We start from the raw sequence: 11,462 nt of genomic DNA on the forward strand, positions 1-11,462 counted from the left end.
ACTCAAAAGGATATTTAATTTATTCATAATTTGGTTGTCATTGTTTTGAAGAAAGTTGTCCTATTTTGAGTTTGTTCACTTAATTTGTTATCCATAAGGATGTTCAGACACTGGATATTATCAAAGATATGATAATATTTCACTTATACTTTTTAAGGAAAATTATCAATTTAGAAAAAGATTTAAATACAGAGTTTGTGGCAAATAAAACAAATAAATGTCATTATCATTTATTTCATATGTTTAACATATGTAATAATGATTTTATTTCTCCATTTCAGCAAGTGTGTGTTTCTTTCATCAGGTTCTTCAAACCTTACCTGGAATTTTGAAAGGTATGAAATAAGAAAAACAATAATATATGTAATTAATCTGCTATTGCTATATTTAATAAACAGCTTTCTTATAAACATGAAAGTTTGTTATTTAAAACAAATTTAGAAATCATCAAATAACAGTTTGGAACTTGAATCTCTGCCTTAAATATGGAGATAGTTTGAAAAGATATTATTAAGTTGACAACAAATTGATTACAAGAAATACTACAATAGGAAATATTCACAAAGATGTCCTCTAAATGTACTGCTGCCACTAACATGAATAAAATATCAAGTACTTTGACATGAAACTCTTGGTATAGGGAGGGTCAAGTGAACAAGATATGGGAGCAATGTCTGACTACAATAAGTATGAGTACCAGCATAAAGATAAAACAAAAAAGAACTGAAATGAAAGAACTGAAAGGCAAGACTTGCCTCAAGGAGAAAAAATGTTCTTAGTCTAGAGACAGAAATAGTGTTAAAGACCTACTGGAAGATAAAGGTGAATTTTGCTCAAGCTGCTATTCAACCAGTCATTCTCTGAAGGAATATAATCAGTAGATATCTTTTACTATTTGTCTTCCTCATAGCGATCCATACAGCAAGCAGAAAATAGAGTGAAGATTTTATTTAAAAGTATATACAGAGTCTATTTTTTTATGACAACAACCTTAAATTGTGACATATAAATAGCACGAAAATTACTCTGGACATCATGCAAAAATTAAGCTTTTTAAATTGACTATATATTAGATAACAACGTAATTTTAAATTTACTAAAAATTATGTATTCACTCCTTAATACATGATGCAATGATTATTTATCATATCTTGTCTCTGTTACACATATAATTTTAGGCCAAGGAAATAAACCACGTGGCAAAGTGACAATAAATCTGTTTCCATTAGCTTATATTATTGTGCTACATGCAGAGAGGAAAAATACACATGTAATCCACAATAAGATAGGAATAAATGGAACAAAGATGAAATTTTCCATCACTTCTTCCCAAACATTTCTCTGATTTCCAGCCCAAAACTAAAGTTTTTGAGAATTTTCAATATATGTATTCAATCTCTGTATACTACTTATGATCATTTAAATTCAATATGGCTGTAAGATTAGTGTTTGCCATTGCAGTATCATTTATGAATCACACAGTGTTATTTTTGTATTTTGATGTTAGCAACTTTTAACTTTTATGGATTGTGATGATATTAATAATTTTATATCCTTTTGGTGTGACTGAGAAGTAGAATTTCTTGGTCACTGTGTTATTAGTATGTTCACTTTAATAATGTCACAAATAACTTTTTAAGTCTTTAAATGAATTTAAAACCTTTACATATACAGTATAAAGTACTTTTCAAGTTTTATATTTTCACAAAAATTTAAATTATCTGTAATATTTCCTTTTGTATTTCTGATATTTATGAACTCATTTTATTTTTTTAGCATTCAGGATTTTTATTTAATTTTGTAGCAGACAGTTCACATACCTCCTTCACCCTTTCCTTTAAGTTAGTGTGACAATTTCATAATAAACTACTTAAAGTGAAGCTTTGGTCAAGAACGGAATGAAATCACAAAAACTAAACAGAACCACTGCTGCTTTTAAAAAAATCAACACTTTCGCAAATTGTATTCAAACAAAAACACACAACATTTTTGGCGTTTGTGTTACAGTATTTCCTTGGGCTGGCTTTCCTCATCGTCATAGGAAGGAAAGACAGGGCCACAGGCAGTCGCCGTTCTAGTGCGGGATGGCAGGGGTCGCTCAGCTTCACGTTATTCAGAGACTCTGGATCGAGGAGTCTAAGGTCTTGAAATCCCAAGTTGTCATGGCTCCATCGATAACAGTAGAGCAAAATTTGCGACAATCTTGCTTGACTACCTCACAAATAGACACTTGAGTGATGCTTTTCTGGTGCAGTGTCTCCAAAGCTGTTCTGCGGTCCTCACAGTCGTCGTCCTCTTGTCCACTTTGCAGAAGTGTTCAGTGGCGGACCTGATGCGCTGGATGCGCTGTTTTGGAATGTCAAGCCTGGAAACAAAGGTCAAGCAGCCCCTGTCATCGTAGTTAAACAGCATCAGACAACAGTCATGGCCAGCAGCAACAACACTGTTCTCGGAGACAAACCACACTCAGGAATGGAAGGAACTCGGTTTTCAGAGTGGATACCTGCACAATTTTTGAAGCATCCGCACTAGACACAGTGCTGTGCTGGGTGACTCAGGCCAGACAGCTCCCACTGGCAAAGAAGCTGACCCCATGGACCCAGCCACCGAACTCTGACGTCAGCTGTCCAAAGGCATCTTGCTGCCGCAGGGCGTACTGGCTAGCTTTTCATCCACTTCTTTAATGTATGCAGAAAACAATGTGCATTTGAAATCACAGGATCCTACTACCAGCAAAAAGTGGTTGGGATGCCAGTCAAGTTGAGAACCATAGAGCGAACTGACTTTGTAATGTGCTTGCTAACCCACCAGTCACTGTCAGACTTGAAGTAACAAACAGAAATGAGTAGTGCTCCGTTTCCCACAACAAATTTGCTCTCTAGAGGGGACCACTTCACAAAAGTGTCTGCGAAGATACTCCTGAGGATCACCAAGGTTGGCTTTCAGACACCATCTTTCTGACTCCAAACATAGACATTACAGTCGGCTCCGCAAGTGAAGATGCGATCGCCTTGGGTTTCATACCCGTGACGTAATTATTTTTCAAAGATTTCATTTAAATAACTTATATTGGAGATTCTGTTTCCATACTGAATTTTGAGAGAACACAGTAATGGACACCTATAAATATAGAATTGATTTGTATATGCAGTAAAAGAAAAGAGAAGGTTTATTCTACCATGGGCATCAAATGATCTAATATCCCACAATTTTGCAGTATCATACACCATATGTCCTTATATGGGAAATTTTGTTCTTTCTGATGTATTGTATTGTTCTGTCTACCTCGGGGTAAAAAAAAATCTTTTTCAGAATTTTAAAATAATTTTTACAAAATTTTATTGTAATATAATTAAAATGTATAGTATATGATTATATAATATCTAGTCTTCAATTTTTTCAGTGCATTCAAAGAGTTGAGCAATCATCAGTCCAACAAATTCCAAGTGTTTTTAGTCACATATTTACATACACATTGACTCAGTAATAACTAATGATGAACCCTTAATATTTTATTGAGAAGTTTAACATTTATATTCTTAAACACTGGTCTGTAGTTGTCTTTCCCTTGAGGAATTTGCATGATTTTGGTATCAGGTTAACATTGTCTTCTTTGAGTGAATTGGGAAACTTTTCCTAATGCAAAACGTGGAATTAGGTTTTCGAAAATTTGAGACACGGAAAGTTTTTAAATTACAAACTCAACCTCTTCAAAATTTATTGCTACATTCACATTTAAGACTTCTTTTATTTTTTCTATGTTCATTTGATGCATATTATCAAGTTTGTTGAAATATAATTGCTCATAGAATTAACCTATAGTAACTTTTGTTTTATTAGTAATTTTATATCTGATTTTAGTAGAGTTTCTTTTTCTTTTTTCTTTCTCATTTTTGTCAATCTAAGTATACATTTACCAGTTTTCTTGTCTTTTAAAAGATCCTATCTTGGGGGCTGGGGTTTAGCTCAGCGGCACAGTGCCTGCCTGGCAAGAACAAGGTCATGAGTTTGATTCCCTGTACCGGAAAAAAAAAAAAATCTTATCTTTGAATTAATAAATTGTATTTATTTTTTATATTTTCTTTTGTAACAATTTTCACTCTTTACCTGCTTTCACTTTAATTTGCTTATATAATAATATAAGTTGGAAATTAAAAGTATTGATTTATGTTTTCTTCTTTGCAATTATGTATGTAGCTATTTGCAGCTGTGAATGGATCCTTTTATTACTGATTTGTTCGTAAATTTTGGTATTCTGTCTCTTCGTTTTTGCTTTTCAAAACTATTTTCTAGTTTCTTTATTTATTTATCCTTAGCATTACTAGTTATTATGAAGTGTGATCTTCAATTTCCACATATTTTTTACCACATTTCCTTAAGTTCTTGCCTCTACTTGTATTATGGTGTACAGACTCATGTTATGTGCTTCTGCACTTTCAAATACATTTAAGAAATGTTCTATGTCCTAGTTTATGGTTTAGAAGAGTGATGTCGAACCTTTTCAAGACCCAGTGCCCTAACTGCAATTAAAACCCACTTATGTATCACAAAATATGAACAATGCCATTAAACGTGAATACTAAAAATTTCTTTTAGAAAAAGCAACTCACATACTTGGCTTACATGGCCACAGAGAGGGATTTGTGTGTATGCTGGGACATGGATACTGTAGTTTCACCACCATGGGCCAAAGAAATAAATGTAGGTGTGCACTTGAGAAAATGTTATATTCTGATGCTATCGTGGAGGATTGTATAGAAACATGTTAGGTATAATTAACTGACAGTGTTCAATTCTTATTTCCCTGTGAGTTTTTTTGCCAAGCTTTTCTACTATTTTAAAAAATAAAAAAAATTTAAATCTTCAATACCGTTCTTAAGCTACCATTTTCCTATGTTTTTTGAGAAAGTTTTTTTCTTCAGATATATTTGCATGCATTTGTTCTAATGTATTTGCTCTAATATTGCTACTATCATTCCATGTTCCTTATGATGGAGGTTTGTATGGCATGTTTTTATCATTCTTTCTCTTTCAATCAATTTATATCTTCACAGATATAAATGTATCTCTTGTGAATAGCATATAGTTGGATCCTGTTTGAAAAATAAACTGAAAATATGTGATTTTTGACTGGATTATGTAACCGTTGCAATATTGATATTATTATTCATAGAGTGCGCCATGTAACATTTATATCTATATGCTTGTTTTTGATATTAAGCATTTTAGCATAAAATTTTAATATATTAATAAAATGAATAATTTACAACAAGTTCAAATTTCTTTTTCACTAAGATTTAAAAGCTCTTCTTTAATTCTTATATCAACATCTGATTTACACTAAATTAATTTCAGTAAAATATAACATTATTGTTTTATAGTTTTATTTTTGTTTCCATTTTTGGTGCTTTCATCTTATTCAAGTTAAATGTATGTGTGTAAAACATTCAGCAATATGATATTTGAACTTTGTGCAACTATGCAACTTTTAAAGCAGTTGAAAGAAGAAAAAAATAAGATACGTTTTCATAGTTCAGGGTCTTTCCCTTCATATATACCACAGCTCTCAGCCTACCTCAAGCTGTGCAATCACTCTCAGCTTTATGTCCTATAAGCTCCACGACACAATTATAAATTTGTGGCTTTATATAGTTTATTTGAAGTTAGTTAGTTAAGAGAAGAAATTTGAAGATATGTGCACTTATGCCTTTTCATGATTACATAATTCCTGAGCTCTTTTTCTTTTTCACCAACATTCTGTTCATAGTTTTTAAGTACTTCCTAAAGTAATACTGTTTCTGTCAGGGGGAAGAATGAAGAGGAGGAAGAGGAGACAGGAGAGGAAAGGAAGGGAGGCAAGGGGAAAAAGGGAGAGAAAGAAAAAGAGAGTGAGGGAATGAATAAGTCACTGAACTGACAGTGTTCAATTCTTATTTCCCTGTGAGTTTTCTTGCCAAGCTGAGTTCATTTTTTAACTTGGTCAAGAAAACTTCGGAAAACTGTTTACTCTCTGGCCTTAGCATGCTGGTAGTAAGTACAGTTTACATTCCTTGCAGGGAGTCGGCACCTGCCCATTACACATCTGAATTTCCTTTGTGAATCACCTTTCCTTTCCCTTCCTCCCCCTACATCCATCTCTCAATCGTCTTCCCTTTTTTATTTGTTTGTTTACTACTTTAAAACATCTATTCCTGTAAGAAATAGGAAGCATCAAGTCAGAAGCATTGATATCTTGTTATTTAGTATGTAAAATTTGCAAAAAGTTTATGCAATATTGATAAAGCATTCTTGTTTCAATATTAAATAAAACTACATACCTCTTAAAGAAAATTTATGTTTTCTAATTATGTTGCATGTTTTTATTCAGGTAACCCATTATTGACAGTATCGTGGACTTTTCCTTATTAGTCTCCTTTCTTGGAATACAGTCTTGGTCATGTTCTCTCTAAAAAGTATAGAAGAGTTGTTTACAGACTCCAGGCACAGGAGTAAAAATATGTATCATGTTCATATACTTGCAATTATTTTTGCTAGACATTAAAATTATCTACCATTACTTCTAGCACCTGATATTCTAATATTTAATCCTATTTGAAATGTGACTTTCATCATTTTTCACAAATTCCTTACTGAGGCACTGGAGAGAAATTTAAAGCTTAAATGTGTTGCGTGTAAGTATCCATTATGTTTTTATGTATGATAAAATTTGTACTGAAACTTTTATATTTTATTAAGGAACATAACTGTATTTAATATAAAATTACTAGCTGTTTAATTATTTGAATATCCAAACCAGTATACAATTTGTGAACTTCAATGTATATCTTATATAAACAATGGGCTTTTATTTTTAGTTTTAAAATGAGCAGAAAATGTCATGCACATCTTTTGTAAAACAGACATAACTTTTCATGGGCAAATTGCTTTAGGCTTTTGGCATAATTACTCAGCTAAGTCATTTTGACAATCATAAGTGCAGACTGAATAAATAATGCAACTAAAAGAATATCTAAAGAGAATGACAAAGTTCACACTTAACAAGTCTTAATACTCAGAGCAATAAAAAATTTTTAAAAAGTGCAGGCATAATGAGCCTTGTAAATTAGTGATGAAAAAAATGTAAAAGAAACTAATGGATCCAAGGAATATCATAGATCATGACATGTTATTTCCAGACTGTTAAACATGACCATGATGAACAACTGCAGGTGTTTAAAATCTCTATGACTGCATAAAGGATTAATTAAAGAGTGAGTGTCGGAAGAAAATCACTAACAGTACTCCTCAAAGGATGCTACATGAGCACCTGATTCTGAACCTCCCTCCCTTAAGTGTGATAAAGTTGTAAATTCACATCAATTATTAGAGACTTATGAATTGGGATACTAAATATAGACGTCTGAAATTTCACTGTATAATTGAGGTTATGAATGATCCCACCCACATGACTGTCTGTATCGCACTGCTTTAAGGATAAAAGTCGAGGAAGGAAAGCCTTCCTTTGTATTGCGGTGGTTAAGTTTGTGTATCATATATGCTAGGTCAGTGTTCAGATATGTGATCATTATCCTGAATATTACTTTGAAAGTGATTTTAGATGAAGTCAGTAATGAAATTATGGAAATTTTCATAAAGAAATTTACCTTTCAGCATGTGAATAGATCTCATCCAATCAATTGAATTTAATAAAATTCTGCCAACGTTTGGTTGTTGGTAGGATTTCCTGAAGATTTTGGGTGAATCAAGTACTGAAATCTTTAAGGCTGTACTTAAAGTAAATCTACTCTGTTTCTTTAAAGAAGAGTACATTTATGATGACCCATTCTTTGGTCTTCAGGTTTTATATTTATCTCACATTTACTTAAATTCTGTAGACATATATATGTATATATATATATATATATATATATATATATATACCGACCCAAAGAACCTTGAACGTAGATTCATTCTCAGTTTTCAGCATAATCGAAATGTAGTGTGACGCTTACCAAGAATTTAAAAAACAGAGCAAACAAACAAAAAAAGAAAACACTTCAGGAAAACGTCTGCCAGCATTCCTGATCTTAGTTGTTTCTGTTCTTCTTTTACCTTCTTTATGAAAGAAAAGTCATTTTCTGGCTGGATTTTAAAATGCTTGAAAATTAACATATTTGAGTTTTGTTCATATAATAATTCTCTCTAAAAAATCTTTCTTTTCTTTTTTGGTACCGGAAATCAAACTCACGACCTCAAGCTTGCCATGTAGGCTCTGCTCTGCTGAGCTATATCCCTGGCCCCAATCTTTTATTTTCAATTTGTTTTGGATACATGTTTTTCTGATACTTCAGCCAGGATCAAAATTGGGCCTCATTTCATTACCATTACTAAAAACATAAGAGAAATCTTTTGAACTTCTCTCCTATTCAGGTAATTCAGAAATCATTTGATGTGGTAAACTTCCAAACCAGTTCTACAAATGAACTGTTTCTTCTTAGAAACATGACAGGGAGCTACTTTGATATCCTCAGGCAAAGAGAAGTTTCTTCGTCCTTTCTGTGCAGTTTTCTCCTCTTTTTGCTCCTCCTTATCCATCTTTCCCCTCCTCCTCCCCCTTCCTTCTGCTCAGCCCTTCCTCCCCTCCTTCTCATCCTCCTCCTTCTTTCCTTCTTCTGTTCCCTAGCCTGTGAATTGCATGACAGCTTCACTAGTTCACTTATCCTGGATTTGTATTAGGGAATTAATCAATATGGAATCTTTTCTGACTTCTTAATATCTTATCTTTTATTTATGATTTAAACCTGTGTGCAACCCACTTCTATTCTTCCACTCATGCTACTCGGCAATTATGGCACTGATTCTCCTAAATAGGTATAAGATGACGTGCTTTACCTAAGGTAATATAGAACCAAAAGGAGTTATCTAGAGTTCTTGGAGTTTTCCATAACCAATTACCTTATTATTTTTGATGGTAGGTGGAGACTTAAGAAAGTTTTTCAACATAAAGTTAGTCAGATTATTTAGTAACCTCAATGTACCTTATTTGAATCTGTTCATCCCCCTTTAATATTTATCCATCACCTACTCCAACCTCAAAGACTCTCTTGGTTTCTTTTGTTTTATTCTTTTCATTCCTAAGACTCTCCAAATCAATTCCAAGTCTCTCAATCCACCTTAACCTCGTTGCCCACTGGGATCATTCTGGATGTTGCAAAGGAATGGAACCCTGGGGGAAAGGCTGTTCAGACAAGAAAAGAATTCATCAAACTTTGAAGGTCTCAGTGCTCCCTTAGAATGATGTGTTTATATCTGCCTTTCAAAACCCTTAAACACACTCACAAAACCTTTTAAGTACAATGGATATATTAGTAATCATAATTGATGGGCACTTTAGTATTTTTGGTAGACATTGAAGCCGATCTCTGGCATCTGTAAAATTTCACATTATCATTAAATAGTTCCCCAGAGTATACAAAGTACCTCTTGCTGGAACCAGGAGACCTATCACACAATTTGTCAGTTTCTAAACCACTACACATATCTACTTAGCTCTATTACGCCCCTCATATATTTTCACTCCTCCTATTAATCAGCTTTCTCACTGATGTGTCAAAATGCCTGACAAGTGCAGTTTAGTAGCAGGAGTTGTTATATTTGTCTCCTGGTTTCAAACATCTCTGTGCAGAGTCAGTTGGCTCCAAAGCAGAAACACCATGGTAGAAAGGAGTGGTAGAGCAAAGCACCATGAATGCAGGCTGTCCTAAGGCATGCACCCAGTGACATACCTCGTGCAGGCAAGACCCACTTCTTAACACTCTTTCTGCTTTGAACATGAGTGAATTAGACCAGTGATGAGGACAGCAAGTCCGTGATCTAGTTATCTCTCCAGAAATCTCTCAATACTGTCAAGCGGATGACTAAGATTAACTGGCACACCACTGATAATCTATTAGAGAAAGACTTGTTTTCCTCATCTGATATAGAGCAAAAAGGGCAGAGACTTGATGTCTTGGACTCTTTCTCAATCTGTATTGCCCCATAACAGCTTTAAAATCACCCTATCATCTTTCCCTCTCAGACAACTCCTCAATCTGTTGACAAATTTTTATTCAAGGCTTACTAAAGCTCATTTCAGAGTCTTTTGGGCCACAGCACTGGCACACAGGATAGATAGGAAAGCAGAATAATGAAAAAGAAAAACTTTTCTATCATATACCTCTCTTTTGTCTCTTTGAGACAGGGTCTTGCGATGCAGTTCAGGCTGACTTTGAGCTTACTTTATAGCCCAGCCTGGTCACGAACTCATAACAATCCTTTTGCCTCAGCCTCTCTAGTGCTGGGATTACAGGTGTGTGCCACCACCTCTGGCTCACACACCTCTTTAAATATTTCAGTTTCTACTTCAGTCCTGAAGAAATTGAAGAATTCTACTCTATTTTTTCTAGGACTTTTGCTTAAATAGTGTTTGTTTTTTATTCTGGTTCTTTCAACTCTCCAATTCTCCTAGTATAAAAGCTTTCTTATCTCTCCTTTTAAACTCTGTATGTGTTTCAGTTTGAGAAAAAAATATCATATAGGATGCATGTTTTCCCATGTGTTAAGCCAGAAAGTTTCCCAAGACTGGTCAAGAAAGAAGTGAAGAAGTATGACACCTTGGACAGTGGGAAATTTTCTTAAGTTATTTTCTGGTCACTAAGACAGAATACCTGACATGATAACTCATGTTTGTTTAAAGCATTCAATACCTAGTCAACTGTAAGGCAGGAAGGGCATGGTGGAAGGTCTGGCAGAGGAAGGTTGCTCATCTCATGGTGGGAGAGAAAGAAGAAGGAAGGGGAAAGGGTGGGAAGGAGGCGCTGCGCTCTTCCAGGCTAACGCCCACAGTGAGCTGCCCCTATACCTCCTAACAGCTATGGTATCCTGGCCCCTTCATCCAGTCAAGACTTTTTTCTTTTCTTTTTTAAAACTCTGCTTTTCCTTCACTCCCTTCTGCCTCCTTCCACCACTTGAATCACTCTCCAATTGCAAAAGGTCTAGTTCCTTGTTTCCAACTATCCATCATTTGTTTTCCTTTTATTTGTATTTTGAGATTCTCACGTGAGAGAAAAACACACCGCATTTTCTTTATCCATTCTAAAAGTCCAACTTCTGAACACATGAGCCTTTTGGGGAGATAGTGTATACTAAATCATGACCAGAAATTAATACGTAGAGAAGCAGAAGGAAGAATTATAGTCAGGTATAATTACAGATTGATATATGCACATCTGCAATTGGTGTTCTGAATATTTGGCTAATTTTTTTTTTTTTTTTTTTTTTTTTTTTTGGTTTTTCTCCAGTACCAGGAACCGAACTCACAACCTTGCACTTGCCAGGCAGGCTCTTTGCCACTGAGTTAAATCCCCAGCCCCCTATTTGGCTAAATATTAATGTGCCTATGGAGAGGAAGCACCCAAGCACCAGTGGTAGGTGTACTAACAATA

The 11,462-nt window shown here is 34.3% G+C and overlaps 1 pseudogene; it reads right to left on the reverse strand.

The window, feature by feature from the left end:
• Nucleotides 1–2,113: 2,113 nt before the first annotated feature.
• On the reverse strand, nt 2,114–8,574 carry LOC102006688 (annotated as a pseudogene).
• Nucleotides 8,575–11,462: the final 2,888 nt, after the last annotated feature.

Source organism: Chinchilla lanigera, unplaced genomic scaffold, assembly GCF_000276665.1.
Source record: "Chinchilla lanigera isolate Chin_1 unplaced genomic scaffold, ChiLan1.0 scaffold00025, whole genome shotgun sequence".
Classification (NCBI taxonomy): Eukaryota; Metazoa; Chordata; class Mammalia; order Rodentia; family Chinchillidae; genus Chinchilla; species Chinchilla lanigera.